Below are 16,653 nucleotides of genomic sequence, written 5' to 3' on the forward strand. Positions count from 1 at the left end.
GCATCAAGACAATCTGAGGGCAGATTTCTTTTTTTTCTTTCTTTTTTTTTTTTTTTGTGATGGAGTTTCACTCTTGTTACCCCGGCTGGAGTGCAATGGCACGATCTCGGCTCACCGCAACTTCCGCCTCCTGGGTTCAAGTGATTCTCCTGCCTCAGCTTCCTGAGTTAGCTGGCATTACAGGTATGCACCACCAAACCCAGCTAATTTTGTATTTTTAGTAGAGACGGGGTTTCTCCATGTCGGTCAGGCTGGTCTTGAACTCCTGACCCCAGGTGATCCGCCCGCCTTGGCCTCTCAAAGTGCTGGGATTACAGGCGTGAGCCATTGTGCCCGAGCTGAGGGCAGATTTCAATCCTGCACACATTCCTTTCTTCCCTTCTGCTTCATATACTTGCTCCTGCATTACATGTGTTGGACTGGTTTCTCCCTGCCCTGCAGCTCTGCAATGAAGCCCAGGATCTGGTTTCTCCCAACTTTTGACCTTGGACTCACTGTCTGGCTGCAGTTCTTTAAACTGCTGATTCTATGAAAGGCCTATGGGTCACGTCAGCTGCTGCTACCAGTTATTCAGTAACTAACTCACAAGCTCTGAGATTCCCAGTCAGGCAAGAAGGAAGAGCTTGCAGGGGCTCCGCATTCGTTCCTCTTGGCTAACTTGGTGTTGCAAAGAAACTTTCTCCTTCTAGAGGTGAATTCCAGCTTTTACAGTCAGAGGAGCCAAAGTTCTGAGCCTGCAGCGCCATTCCCATCCTCCCCCAGTGCTGGCCAAGTCCACAGTCTTCTTCCTCTTCCCCAACACTGCACCAAAGCCTCTGCTGTCTCATGCTAGCCTGCTTCGTTGGCATCATTTTTTGACCCTCCCAGCCTCATACTTTGCAGGCAAGGAAAATCATAGAACAATTTCTGTTTTCCTGACCTATTGAGAAACTCTGAAATGGTTTGTGCCGCTCATGTAGTCAGAGAGACCGTAAACAGAATCCATTCTGCTGTATTCCTCATGGGACCATTTGGAATACAAAAGACCCCAGCAGGCATCAATCATCTGCCATTTCAGCTAAGGAAGGAGAGAGTGAGCCTCTCTTTCATGGCATTCGGCTTCCTGGCTCTGGATTTGACCTATGCGCAAACTTCCAGGGTGGCTTGAGCATAATGATGCTATCAACCAGCTCAGATGCCCTAGGAGGTGGCCTTACAGAAATGGTAGCCTTGTGGTATGGCACAAATGTAGGCTGGCTACCTGTCTACACCTGCTCACCAGTCTGGCCAAGCCCTGAGACTGGCTGGGCCTGTCCACAGCACTGAGGCCCATGGGGACAACTATAGCTGTGTGTATGCCCATACAGTTAAGTGTCCTTTATGCTATGGAGTGGGACTTGCTGTGTGCCCCTCCTCCAATAACCTGCCAATTCCAATCATTCTGTACCTTCCTCTTTTTCTTCATGCTGGCCTTTTTCTCCCCCCAAGCTTTTTTTGAGTTTCAATTAGCAATAATCATGCCTTGGATAAACCTCATTGGCTACAATACTGCCACTGTGCAAAGCTCTGGCCTTTTTTTTTTTCTGCAGGAAAGTATCCATGGGCCAAATCACAAAAGTTTTGAATCTTGAGCCAATTCATCAACCAGGGCCAGTCCAATGAACCCAGACACAAACACACTCAGGCTTCTGGTTTTGGTGAATGTCAATGCCAGACACACTGTAGTGGGGATGAGGGGCGGAAAGGGGTTTGTCCCACATGAGACCCCATGACAGCTGGCCATGGAACTTGGGAAGCCATTGTCATTTTAATCACCCATTTGTCACAATAATACTGAGCCTCACCTGTTTCAAGGTCCCAGGGTGGTGCCCTGGAACCTCAAGTGGTGGCATCCTCCTCAGCCACCTGCTGGCATCACTTACAGGCCACCTCCATCCTCCCAGTCACACTTCACTTTCTGACCCTGGCCTTCATCCAGTCCAGTCCAGGTCACTGGCCAAACACATGTGTTTTTAGGGTAAATAATTGCTTATGAGTGACCATCTTCCATCAGCCTCATGCCAACTGCTGCTCGTATTTATACACACTGTCCAGCACTGGGTAAAGCACTGAGTAGGCTCTTTATACGGGGTATCTATTTTCATTATCACTGTGCTATGTGGTGCTTCCTAAATACAAAGTTTTTGAGTTCAGAACCATCTATCTTTCAGTTCTCAGTGTGGCATTCCAACTGCAATGTAATATCTTGCCATGGCCTCAAATTCAACATAATTTTTTTGTTTGTTTTTTGTTTTGTTGTTGGTTTTTTTTTTTTTGGTTTTTTTTGTTTGTTTGTTTTTTGTTTTTGAGATGGAGTCTTGCTCTGTCGCCCAGGCTGGAGTGCAGTGGCACGATCTCGGCTCACTGCAAGCTCCGCTTCCTAGGTTCACACCATTCTCCTGCCTCCTCCTCCCAAGTAGCTGGGACTGCAGGCGCCCGCCACCACGCCCTGCTAATTTTTTTGTATTTTTAGTAGAGATGGGGTTTCACCGTGTTAGCCAGGATGGTCTCAATCCCCTGACCTCGTGATCCGCCTGCCTCAGCCTCTCAAAGTGCTGGGATTGCAAGCGTGAGCCACCATGCCCGGCCTTTGTTTTTGTTTTGAGACAGTCTTGCTTTGTTGCCCAGGCTGGAGTGCAATGGCCCAATCTCGGCTCACTGCAACCTCCGCCTCCCAGGTTCAAGCAATTCTCGTGCCTTAGCCTCCTGAGTAGCTGGGATTACAGACGTGCACCACCACCACACCCAGATAGTTTTTGTATTTTTAGTAGAGACGGGGTTTCGCCATGTTGGGCTGGCTGGTCTCGAACTCCTGGCCTCAAGTGATCCACCCACCTTGGCCTCCCAAAGTGCTGGGATTACAGGCATGAGCCACCATGCCTGGCCCAAAATCAAAATAATTAAAAGTGAATTCATTCCCTCCAAATCAGGTTTTTCCTTCCATCTCCTCTATTTCTGTTACCAATTTCTCAGTCCCTGGGATTAAAAAACCTGAAAATCTTCCCTCTAAATCCTCTCCAACAATTATCTCTCGTATTTAATCAGTTTTCTGATACTTTAGAATAGATTCTTTTTGAATGCTTCCCTAACCCAGTAGTTCTCAACACTCATTGTCCATTAGAATTATTAGAGGAGCCATTTTAAAATAAATATGTGGGTCATGCCTGGGGCCACCTCCCTCAGACAGCTGTATAGGTTATTCACTGCACTAGGGTGAGGGGGTTGTTCCAGCTCACGCTTTCCTTGCTAAGCCTTTGGCCCTAGCATGGAACTACCTTTGATTGGAGAAAAGGAAGCTTTTTTGAACTCACACAAAGGCACTGTAAGGGCTAAGAAAGGTCTGGCCATTTCCCTGAAATTCTGATTCAGCATACGTAGGCATTTATATTTTAAATAGTTCAGTGAGATATATAAACTTTACTCTTAAATAGTGGTGTTCCTTTCTCCCTCTTTTTGTGACATTATTGTTACACATATTGCTTCTTTGTATCATAAATCCAACAGTATGGTGTTATAATTATTACTTTTTAATTTTTATTTAATTTTTTTTTAATTGAGACGAGGTCTCACTATTTTGCCCAGGCTGGTCTCGAACTCCTGGCCCATCTTGACCTCCCAAAGTCCTGGGATTACAGGCATAAGCCACTGTACCTGGCTATAATTATTACTTTGAAAGAACCTGAGAGAAGAAGACCAAGTACATATTTATAGAGTTAGTTATATTAATCTTATTTACCCTTCCTGTTCCTCTTGATTTCTTCCTATGGATTTCAGTTCCCATCTGCTGTTATTTCCTCACTCCCATATAGCTTTGCTCCCACCTGCCTCCTTTGTGCTGTTATTGTCAAGTATATTACATTTTTACATGTCATAGTCCTAAAAATATAATTCCATACATGTTATTTTACACAGCTGCTTTTTATGCGAACTCTAACTCGAAAACCATAAAATTCACCCCTCGATGATTATTGGTGACTAATGATGAGCATCTTTTTGTTTGCTTTTTGGCCATTTTTATCTCTTATTTGGATAAATGTCTATTTAGATCGTTTGCCCATTTTTAAATTGGGTTATTTGTCTTCTTATTGTTGAGTTGTAGGGGTTACTTTTTTTTTTTAAATCTGTCTTTGTTTTTTGTTTTTCTGTTTTTTGGTTTTTGTTTTTGAGACAGAGTCTCACTCTGTCACCCAGGTTAGAGTACAGTGGCACCATCTCGGCTCACTGCAGCCTCCACATCTCAGGTTCAAGAGATCCTCCCACCTCAGCCTCCTGAGTAGCTGGGACCGCAAATGTGCACCACCATGTCCAGCTAATTTTTTGTATTTTTTTTCTTTTTCTTTTTTTGGAGAGCTGGAGTTTCACCATGTTGCCCAGGTTGGTCTTGAGCTCCTGACCTCAGGTGACCTGGCTACCGTGGCCTCCCAAAGTCCTAGGATTACAGGAATGAGCCACCATGCCCGACCTAGGAGTTACTTTTTGTATTTTCTTGATATAAGTCATTTATCAGATAAGTGATTTGGAAATGTTTTCTCCAATTCTGTGGCTTGTCCTTTCACTTTCTTAATGGTGTCCCTTACAGCATAATTTTTTTTTTTTGAAACGGAGTCTCACTCTATCGCCCAGGCTGGAGTGCAGTGGCGAGATCTCGGCTCACTGCAACCTCTGCAGCCCAGGTTCAAGCGATTCTTCTGCCTCAGCCTCCAGAGTAGCTGGGATTACAGGGGCCTGCCACCGCACCCAGGTAAATTTTGTATTTTTAGTAGAGACGGGGTTTCACCATCTTGGCCAGGCTGGTCTTGAACTCTTGACCTCATGATCCACCCACCTCAGCCTCCCAAAGTGCTGGGATTACAGGCATGAGCCACTGTGCCCAGACTACAAAATTTTTTAAATAAAAAATACAGTTTTAATTTTGATAAATTCCAGTTTATCTGTTTTTTCTTTATTTGCTTTTGCTTCTGGTGTCATGTTTAAGAAACCATTGCCTAATCCAAGGTCACGAAGGTTTACCTATATGGTTTTCTTATGAAAGTTTTATAATTTTAGTTCTTTTTTTTTTTTTTTTTTTTTTTTTTTGAGACGGAGTTTTACTCTTGTTGCCCAGGCTGGAGTGCAATGGCACGATCTCAGCTCACCACAACCTCCGTCTCCCGGGTTCAAGCAATTCTCCTGCCTCAGCCTCCCAAGTAGCTGGGATTACAGGCATACACCACCACGCCTGGCTAATTTTGTATTTTTAGTAGACACGGTGTTTCTTCATATTGGTCAGGCTGGTCTCGAACTCCCAACCTCAGGTGATCTGCCCACCTCGGCCTCCCAAAGTGTTGGGATTACAGGCATGAGCCATGACACCCGGCTGATTTTAATTCTTACAGTTAGGTATTGGAAACCATGTTGAGTGAATTTTTGTGTGTGATGTAAGGTATGGGTCCAACTTCCTTCTTTTACATGCAGATACCCAGTTGTCTCAGCATCATTTTTGAAAAGACAGTTCTTCCCTTGTTGAATGGACTTGACATTTGTACTTATTTCCTAGGGCCACTGTAGCAGATGACCACAAACTGGGTGCCTTAAAACAACAGAACTTTTTTACATGTCACAGTTCAAGAGGACAGAAGTTCAAAATCAAGATGTCATCAGGGTTGGTTCTTCTGGAGGCCCCAAAGGGTAAACCATCCTACCCCTCTCTCATGCTTCTCGTAGCTGCTGGCATCCCTGGGCATTCGTTGGCTTGTAGATGCAGGACTCCAATCTCTGCCTTCGTCACGTGGCATCCTCCCTGTGTCTGTCTCTGTGTGTCCTTTCTTCTAGGACACCTGTCATATTGGAGTCAGGACCCATCCTGATCTCAGGACCTCATCCTAACTTAACTAATTATATCTTCAAAGACCCTGTTTCCAAACCGGGCTACATTCTGAGGTTCCGCATGGACACGAATTTTGAGGTGACACTGTTCAACCTAGTACAGTCTACTCACTGGCACCCAAAATTCACACCCACCCCATGTGAACAATACGTTCACCCTACCCCAAGACTCCCAAAAGTCTTAACCCTTCCAGTATCAACTCTAAATCCCAAATCTCATTTAAATATCAACTCGAGAAGTCCCAAATTTCCTCATCTAAATTATCTAAAAAGGTATGGGCGAGACTCTGGGAATGATCCATCTTTCGACAAAATTCCTCTCTGTTCATAGACCTGTTAAACCTAGAAAACAAGTGATCTCTTTTCTAAATGCAATGATGGAGCAGGCATAGGATGAATATAGTTCCATTCCGAAAGGGAAATAAATGGAAGGAAAAGAGGGGGTTATTGGTCTAAAGCAACTTTGCAATCTAACAGGGCCAATTCCATTAGGTTTCAAAGCCTGAGAGTAATCCTCTGTGGCTCCATGCTGTGTCTTCTGGGCCTCTATGATAGCCCTGGCTTTACACTTTCTGGCCTCTGCATCTATGGCTCCGCCTTCAGAGTCATTCTTCCTCCATTTTATTCCATCTCTGTCTCATTCAGTCCAGACTGGCTGTGTTTGTGTTGGTATAAAATTCTCAGAAACCCTGCCTTCTGTTATGTCAAGGGAATCCACGCCACTAGACACGAAGGTTTGTCACAGATTCTTCCTGGAGAGTTACATGCCTACCTTCTGCTGAGATGGTTGGATCCATGAGTCACAGGCCTGATCTCCTTAGCAAATGGTTGCTGAGCCACAGCCTTGATGCTTTATCCAGAGCACACTTTCTCATCTTTTGCAATGTGAATAAACAGAGCATTCCATGAAGTTCTGATTACTTTTCGCTTAACAGTTCCTTCCTCTGTTTCTTCCCTTTTGCATTTTACTATCAGCAACAAGGAGAAAGTAGGCCAAGTCTTGGATGTGTAGATTACTATTTTCCATCAACTTTGGGAAGTTTTCAGCCATTATTTCTTTTTTTAATTTTTTATTTTAAGTTCCAGGGTACATGTGCAGGCTGTGCAGGTTTGTTACATAGGTAAACGTGTGCCATGGTGGTTTGCTGCACCTATCAACCCGTCACCTAGGTATTAAGCTCCACATGCATTAGCTATTTTTCCTGATGCTCTCCCTCCCCCTGTCCCCTGCTGACAGGCCCGAATGTGTGGTGTTCCCCTCCGTGTGTCAATGTATTCAATTATTTCTTTGAATATTTTTTTCCATCTCTTTCTCTCTCCTCTCCTTCTGGTACTACTATTATGTGTATGTTGGTGCATCTAATGGTGTCTCACTCTTCTTTGATGTTCTGTTCATTTTTATCCATTGTTTTCCTCTTTTTTTTTTTTTTGAGATGGAGTCTCACTCTGCCGCCCAGGCTGGAGTGCAGTGGCGTGATCTCAGCTCACTGCAACCTCCACCTTCTGGGTTCATACCATTCTCCTGCCTCAGCCTCCCAAGTAGCTGGGATTACAGGCGCCCACCACCACGCCTGGCTAATTTTGTTTTTGTATTTTTAGTAGAGATGGGATTTCACAGTGTTAGCCAGGATGGTCTCGATCTCCTGACCTCATGATCTGCCTGCCCTGGCCTCCCAAAGTGCTGGGATTACAGGTGTGAGCCACTGCACCCGGCCCATTGTTTTCCTCTTATGATTGTATAACCTCTATTGATCTGCTTTAAATTCACTGATTCTGATTATTTATTTATTTATTTATTTATTTATTTATTTATTTATTGAGACAGGGTCTCACTCTGTTGCCCAGGCTGGAGTGTAGTGGTGCAGTCACAGCTCACTGCAGCCTTGACCTCCTGGACTCAAATGATCTTCCCACTTCAACCTCCCAAGTAGCTGGGACTACAGGTATGCACCACCATGCCAAGCTAATTTTTTTATTTTTTGTAAAAATGGGGTCATCTCACTATGTTGCCCAGGCTGGTCTTGAACTTAAGTGATCCTCCTGCCTTGGCTTCCCAAAATACTGGGATTACAGGCATAAGCCAATGCACCTGGCCTGCTTCTTATTTTTGACAGAACAAATCTATCGTTAAGTCCCTGTAGTGAATTTTTCACTGTGTTCATAGTACTTGATATTCTCTATTTGATGAGACATTGTCATCCTATCTCCCTTTACCTCTTTTTGCCCCATTGTTAGCCTGGGCCTAGAAGCATGGAGGTTCCCTCTCTGATGGCTCATGATAGGGTGCAGTCTTGGGTGTGCCCAGAATGTTCTCGACTACTAGGGAAAAGCATGATTTTAGTTCCAAGCCCGGCTTCCTAGGAGTTGCCCTGGTCAGAGTAGTTTATTGTTCAGTCAGTGTTAATCCACAGGTTCTGTTTAAGGCCTTTGTGCCAATGAGGCTTCTGCCCTTTGTTAAGGGGCCTGTGTGTGGCTTAGAGAATATTTTCAAGTCTGCCCCATGCAACCAGAAACATGTGCACACCCTTTCCTGAGCCCTAGAGCTGAATGTGCTTGCAGGGTACTTTGATTTCTCTTTCCCTGGCTCTCTATATGAAATTTCTAGCTGCTCTGCCATTTTGCTGTGTCATGGAGCTACCAGCCTCCTCTTAACTGCTCTCTTTCAAGGTCTCTGTTGTTTTCCACAACACCTTAGGCAGTGTTCTCCAGGCTCTGTTCCAATACAGCCTGTGTCCTCAAGTAAAGCTCTAAAGTTCTTTGTCATTATGGGCTGCTTTTCTTCCTGGGAGAACCCCAGGACACTGCATCAGAGCTGGGGGTGGGGCCCCATGTTGCCTGTAGTGACACCTGGCTCTGTGAGTGGGCAGTGGAGGAGGCAGGAAAAGCCACTGATCCTCTCTGCTTGCCCCTTCTGGTGTAGAAACTCCTCCACTCTACAAACTGGCTGGGAGGAGAAAGGTGAAGTGATCTGCTCCCAGTATTCTCAGCCTGCCATGCCTGGAACAGAATTTCTCTCCTACAGTTGGGGTTGGGTGAGGGGAGGGACCAGATCCTGCCTGGAATACAGCTTCTACAGCAGAGGACTAGGGAGGGGATTAGAAACCCTGGTGGCCTGCCCCTACCTGGGTAAAAACCTTCTTACCGAGAATAGAGCTCTCAGGTACAGTTTCCATAACAGGGAGGGGGGAGGAGGAGCAAAAGAATAGGTCATGCCTTAAATGCCAGAGACAGATTGTTATTACTAAGATTTAGTAAGAACTTCAATAATGTTTCTCCATTTGCTCTATGCCCTTAGAACAATTTTCAGATTTTATATAATTGTGTTCTGTTTTACAACTTAAAAAAAATTTTTTTTTAATTGTCTTTGAGACAGGGTCTCCCTCTGCCACCCAAGCTGGACTGCAATAGCACCATCACAGCTCGCTACAGCCTCTGTTTCCCAGGCTCAAATGATCCTCCCATCTCAGCCTCCTGAGTAGCTGGGGGCACAGGTGTGCACCACCATGCCTGGCTAATTTTTTTTTTAATTGTTTTTGTAGAGACATGGTCTCACCAAGTTGCCTAGGCTGGTCTTGAACTCCTAGGTTCAAGCAATCCTCTCACCTCAGCCTCCTGAAGTGCTGGGATTACAGGTGTAAGCCACTATGCCCTGCTTATTTATTCTTTAATATTCTTCACTCATCAGGGAAGCCTCATTTTGGGTGCACAGCCCATGATGGCAAGCATGCCTCTGAACCCACTAGCATTTGCTATGTGTGCTTTGCCCAGTTAGCTACCTTCTGTGCATGGGTGTCGCCTCCCTGGCTGGGCCATGAGATGTTCTCATGCTTTTTTATATCTCCTGTACCCCGGATACTCAGTAAATATCTGTTAAATGATATGAAACACAAAGCAGTATGAACAACAGAGGAAAAGCTTGTACCTGACATCTACGTAACTAATCTCAGTGGTACATCCACCCAATATACTATTCTTTTTTATAACAGTTTTGTTGAGATATAATTCATATACCATAAAATTAACCCATTTAAAGTATAAAGGCAATGGCTTTAATAAATACATGGAATTTCACAATTACCATAATTCTAGAACATTTTCATCACACCCTTTAGTAATTATTCCCCATCTTACCCCAAGCTCCCACCCCTAGGAAAATCTACTTTCTGTTTTTATGTGGATTTGCCTATTCTACATTTCATTTTATACAAATGGAATCACACACTATGTGCTTCTTTGTGACTGGCTTCTTTCACTTAGTGTGATGTATTCAAGGCTCATCCAACTTGTAGCATGTTTTGGTAATTCCTTTGTTTATTTATTTTTATTTTATTTTATTTATTTATTTGTTTATTTATTTATTTATTTTGAGACAGAGCTCTGTCATCCAGGCTGGAGTGCAGTGGTGTGATCTCGGCTCACTGCAACTTCCACCTCCCGGGTTCAAGCAATTCTCCTGCCTCAGGCTCCCAAGTAGCTGGGATTGCAGGTGTGTACCACCATACCAGGCTAATGTTTGTATTTTAGTAGAAACGGGGTTTCACCATGTTGGCCAGGCTGGTCTCGAACTCCTGACCTCAGGTGATCTGCCCACCTCAGCCTCTCAAAGTGCTGGGATTATAGGCGTGAGTCACCATGCCCAGCCTATTTTATTTATTTTTGGAGTGGATGAGGGTCTTGCTTTGTGGCCCAGGCTGGAGCACAATGTGATCGTAGCTCACCATAGCCTCAAACTCCTGGGCTCAAGTGATCTTCCTGCTTCAGCCTCCCGAGTAGCTGGGACTACAGGCACACATCACTATGCCAGGCTAATTTTTATTTTTTGTAAAGACAGGGTCTTGCTTTGTTGCCCAGGCAGGTCTAGAACACCTGGCTTCAAGGGATCCTCCCACCTCAACCTCAAAAAGTGCTGGGATTACGAGTGTCAGCCACCACACCCAGCTATTCCTTTCTTTTTATTGCTGAATAGTATTTCATGATATATACATACCATATCTTATCTATTCATCAGTTGATGAACATTTGAGTTGTTTCCACCCTTTTTTGACTATTACGAATAATGATGCTATGGACATTCATGTGCAAGTGTTTATATGGATACGTTTTCACTTCTCTTGGAGATATACACAGGAGTGGAACTGCTGGGTTGTATGGTAACTCTATGATTAAGCTTTTGAGGAAATACTAGACTGTTTACCAAAGCAGCTGCACAATTTTACATTCTCACCAGCAGTATATGAGGGTTCCAGTTTCTCTACATTCTCACCAACACTTGTTACTTGCCTTTTTAATATAGCCATCCTGGTGGCAGTGAAGCACTAGTTCATTTTGGCTTTGATTTGCATTTCCTGGTGGCTAATGATGTTGAGCATCTTTTCATGTGCTCATTGGACATCTTCTTTGGAGAAATGTCTATTCAAATCCTTTCCCCATTTTTAAATTAGCCTGTTTGTCTTTTTATTACTTAGTTGTTAAAATAATATATTCCAGATATAAGTCCCTTATCAGATATATGATTTGCACATTTCTGTCATCCTGTGGGTTATTTCACTTTCTTGACAGTGTCCTTTGAAGCACACAAGTTTTTAGTTTGATGACATCCAGTTCATCTAATACTTTGTTGTTTGTTGCTCTTCTTTATCCTTAAAAATTGTGGTTATGAAGATTGTACAGAGAAAGAAAATGCTTATGCTGAATGTGCTAATTTGTTAGAACATGATATATATCTAATTCAAACCAAAAAAAATTGCTTTTTTTGAGACAGGGTCTTGCTCTGTCACCCAGCCCGGAGTACAGTGGTAGGATCATGGCTCGTTGCTGCCTTGACCTCCCAGGCTCAGGTGATCCTCCCACCTCAGCCTCCCCAGTAGGTGGGACTACAGACACACACCACCAGACCTGGCTAATTTTTTGTATTTTTTTGTAGAGACAGGGTCTTGCCATGTTGCCCAGGCTGGTCTTGAACTCCTGGGTTTGAGTGATCTGCCGGTCTCGGCCTCCCAAAGTGCTAGGATTACAGATGTGAGACCCTGCATCTGGCCAAACAAATTTTAACAGAAAAAAAACTATTGCTCATAAATTCTGAGGAAGTTTGAACAACACTAATTCATGGAAGGCCAAGGACATAGACTTCAGAAAAGAGCTAGATTCATAATCTCTAATAGCACCAGGGTGCTGTCTCCAGCTCTCCACTCACTTATTCTAGTTACATGGCCAGAAACACCATCCCTGGTAGCTCCAAGTTTACATCTCGCAATTCTGACACCATGGAAGGGTTGCTCATGTGGTTCATGTGTCCACATTCCTAGCAGAAGCAGATCTGCTGCCTGCCCCCTGCCCCTCACAGTACATGCCCACCCCCATCCCCAGCAAGACACCTTATATGCAAAGCTATTTGGCCGGGCACGGTGGCTCACGCCTGTAATCCCAACACTTTGGGAGGCTGAGGCAGGCAGATCACCTGAGGTTAGGAGTTCAGGACCAGCCTGGCCAACATGGCAAAATCCTATCTCTACTAAAAATACAAAAATTAGCTAGGCGTGGTGGCAGATGCCTGTGATCCTAGCTACTACGGCAGCTGAGGCAGGAGAATAGTTTGAACCCAGGAGGTGGAGGCTGCAGTGAGCTGAGATCACACCACTTCACTCCAGGCTGGCAATAGAGCGAGTCCTCATCTCAGACAAAAAAAAAAAAGAAAGAAAGAAAGAAAGAAAGAAAGAAAGAAAGAAAGAAAGAAAGAAAGAAAGAAAGAAAAGAAAAGTTATTTTCTGGAAAGATGTACAAGACTTAAAGTGGTCACTGGGGATAAGGGTGGAGGAGAGGGACTGTCACTTTTTATACTTTTTATTATGTGCATTAACTACTTAAAATTTTTTTTAAAACAAAGTGAATCTAATGTTTATAAGAAAAAATGTGTATAGGAGAAAAGATAGGAAAGAAATATTCCAAATGCTAGCAAGTGACAGATGTATTGACAATGAAGTCATGTGTGATTGTTTTCTTTTTTCAATTCTTTCCCAAATTTTTTGGTAAAGTGATGATATAATTTTATACCAAAGATAACTTAAAAAAATAGAACCATGTAAAAGCTAAAGAAACCCTTCAGAGGTGTTTTTGGAAAGCAAAATTTAAATGAAATAAGCAAATAAATACATACGCTCCTCCCAAATGTATCATTTTGGGAAAAATATCTGGATTTCCATACCTTGTTTTGCATAAAGCAGGGCTGACCCAGACTCCCTCTGTCCTTTTGGTGCTGGCAGTCATGATTGCTGCTGGCAAGTATAGGAATCAGAGAGCTGAGCAAATAACATTTTCTGTCATCCATGCTGGCCCAAGTCTATTTCTGGGGTAATAAGCTGGGAAACAGCAGTGAGGTTTTAGAAGCATAGAGATGATGATAAAGCTCCTTGATAAGAGAAGTGAAGTTAGGAACAAAGCCTGCTTGACTGCTCCAGTGTTGCTGAACATAGTCTACCTGAATCTATTCTACAGGAATCTACTCAGCCACAGACCTACCTGCAGGGATGACCTTGGATTGCTGTTAGCAGATTCCCTCAGCATCAGCCCTCATATGCCTCTTTCTCCCTTCCTTAGTAATCTCTTATATAGTCCCCATAAGACTCCCAACCCCTATGAGGCTTACCCTTAATCTCTAAACTCTGGACTAACAAAGGTTTCTGGTGATTCCCTCTCCTGAGCACTTGCCATGGCTTTTACCAAATCCATATCAGGGAGCAGAAAGGGGGAGTTGATGACTGGGTAGAAGATGACTAAAGTGACCATATTTCTAACAAACAAGTTTAAGTGTGGACCAGGCAGGGCCAGGCAAGATGAATGAGGAACTGGAAGAAAGCCAGCTCTTTCCTTTCTCTCCAGCACCAAGACTCAGCCCCAGGCTGTGGGAGTAGGAATAAGATAGTTAAGAGTGGTATTGTTTTCCCTTGGGACTCTCCATTGCTTTTAGAATTCCAAGCTTAAGAGATATTGCCTTATATTATTTGTTTATTCAGGTTATTACTTCAGCTTGGCCACCATATTTTATACACCAGTGCAAATTGTTTCATAGTTTGCCTATGGTTGTGTGTTAATGCCAGTACAGGCCATCAAAATCCAGAGCATCTCAACATTTGAGGATGTCCCAGGGCTGGGTCTGACCCTTCTCTCTTTTTTTTTTTTTTTTTTTTCCTGAGATAGAATTTCACTCTTGTTGACCCAGGCTGGAGTGCAATGGCGCAATCTCAGCTCACTGCAATCTGTGCCTCCAGGGTTCAAGAGATTCTCCTGCCTCAGCCTCCCAAGTAGCTGGGATTACTGGAATTAATTAGCCACCACGCCTGGCTAATTTTGTATTTTTAGTAGAAAGAGGGTTTCTCCATGTTGGTCAGGCTGGCCCTGAACTCCTGACCTCAGGTGATTCACTCGCCTCGGCCTCCCAAAGTGCTGGGATTACAGGTGTGAGCCACCGCACCCGGCCAGTCTGACCCTTCTAACCCTTACATTCAAAGAATCAAGCTGACTTCCAAGATGGGAGAATTGAGGAATGTTCCTGTTCACAGACATTCTCAACCTTGTGTAAGAGAATAGGATGGCAATGAGAACACATGGACACAGGGAGGGGAACATCACACACCAAGGCCTGCCAGTGGGTGGGGGACAGGGGGAGGGATAGCATTAGGACAAATACCTAATGCATGCGGGGCTTAAAACCTAAATGATGGGTTGATGGGTGCAGCAAACCACCATGGCACATGTACACCTATGTAACAAACCTGCACGTTCTGCACATGTATCCAGAACTTAAAGTATAATAAATAATAATAATAATAATAATTTAAAAATAAAATAGGTGAGTGGCAAAGAGTACTGGCCTGGGACCAAATTCAGAGCTGGCAAACTCCTGGAATAGAAAGTTGTCCCCTTGTAATATACATCCAGAAGCTCCTGAGATTTTCACCTGGTTTCCTGCTATTAACCTGAATTTGGTTTTACTTAATGGATTCTGGTCCCTTTCTCTGGTCCTGTTTTAAGCTTGGGCCATGATGTCCTGGGGCTTGAGGGTGAGGAGCAGGAGCCTCTGTAAGGGGAATAGGAATGGTGTGTGGAGGGGCACAGGGCGGGTAAATCCAGAGGAGTTTTCAGAGGGTGTCAAGATTCCACGTTCCAGTTTCAGGCCTGTACAGAGCTAGGAGCATCTGAGGCTGGGTAAGGATTTAAGGAAAAAGAGAGAAGATCCCAGAAACAAAACAGCAAAATAACATTATGAAAGCTGGGGGACTGGCAAATGCAATGTGACATTTTGTTCTTTTTTTTAAATTGACATATAATAATTGTATATATTCATGGGGTACATAGAGATGTTTTGATACATATAATATACAGTGATTAGATAAGGGTAATTTGCATATCCATCATCTCATTTACCATTTCTCTTTTTTCTTTTTGAATTCTGGTGTATGAAATCTATTAAATTACGATACATATAAAAAATTCATGAGACATTTCTCTTTTGTAATAAATAACGCAGTGGCCAATTATTACTCATGAGCAGCTTTTTTGAGATAAGCTATCAAATCCGCCCTTTCTCCCTTCTTCTTAATGCCGCCAAAGATCATTTTTGTTCCAGGTATCTAATTCTTTGGATTCTCCAAATACTCTATCAGTGTGTCCTCTCCCCAGGTGATGCCTTTGTTCTTACTGGTGTCTGTGTAGCAGAATCCAAGGGCACCTGTCTTCCACCCAAAGAGACCATGGAGGTTAGGCTCAGTCTTGTGCTTGCCTCCCTTTTCCGTGGTGTGGCACTGGGCACACTTCTGAACACAAATATTCGTGCTTTTCTCAACATCACCCATATTTAATTCTCTCTTTTGTCATTGGCACTGTGAAGGTTCCTACTCAGAAACCAGATGTCCCGCTCTCTCATTTTTCATTTCTTTGTGTTGAGAACATTCTATATCCATTTTTTAGCTACTTTTTTTTTGAGACGGAGTCTTGCTCTGTTGCCCAGGCACACTCTCACCTGACTGCAACATCTGCTTCCTGGGTTCAAGCGATCCTCCTGCCTCAGCCTCCCTAGTAGCTGGGATTACAGGTGCATGCCACCCCGCCCAGCTAACTTTTGTATTTTCAGTAGAGATGGGGTTTCGTCATGTTGGCCAGGCTGGTCTCGAACTCCTGACCTCAAGTGATCCGCCTGCCTCGGCCTCCCAAAGTCCTGGGATTACAGGCACGGGCCACTGTGCCTGGCCCGTTTTAGCTATTTGAAGCTATATATTATTGTTACATCCAGTCATCCTACAGTGGTATAGAACAGGGGTCCCCAGCCCCTGAGCCATGGACGCGTAACAGTCTATGGCCTGTTAGGAACCGGGCCACACAGCAGGAGGTAAGCAACAGGCTACTGAGCGAAGCTTTATCTGTATTTACAGCTGCTCCCCACTGCTCACATTACGGCCTGACCTCCACCTCCTGTCAGATCAATGGCAGCATTAGATTCTCACAGGAGTGCGAACCCTATTGTGAACTGCACATGCCAGGCTCCTTATGAGAATCTAATGCCTGATGATCTGTCACTGTCTCCCATCACCCCCAGATGGGACCATCTAGTTGCAGGAAAACAAACTTAGGGCTCCCACTGATTCCACATTATGGTGAGTTGTATGATTATTTCATTACATATTAATATTACGATGTAATAATAATAGCAATAAAGTGCATAATAAATGTAATGCGCTTGAATCATCCTGAAACCATCCCCCACTCCCTGGTCTGTGG

The 16,653-nt window shown here is 43.9% G+C and overlaps 1 non-coding gene and 1 pseudogene across 1 annotated transcript; both read right to left on the reverse strand.

Moving 5' to 3' along the window:
• Nucleotides 1–1,398: 1,398 nt before the first annotated feature.
• Nucleotides 1,399–1,545, reverse strand: LOC112440639 (U4 spliceosomal RNA). Its single transcript, XR_003028649.1, has one exon. It is a non-coding gene; the product is annotated as a U4 spliceosomal RNA (small nuclear RNA).
• Nucleotides 1,546–15,416: 13,871 nt separating this feature from the next.
• LOC106635002 (cytochrome c, somatic-like) lies at nt 15,417–16,407 on the reverse strand (annotated as a pseudogene).
• Between the last annotated feature and the right edge of the window lie 246 nt (nt 16,408–16,653).

This window comes from Pan paniscus, chromosome 6 (genome assembly GCF_029289425.2).
Source record: "Pan paniscus chromosome 6, NHGRI_mPanPan1-v2.0_pri, whole genome shotgun sequence".
NCBI classification, from domain to species: domain Eukaryota; kingdom Metazoa; phylum Chordata; class Mammalia; order Primates; family Hominidae; genus Pan; species Pan paniscus.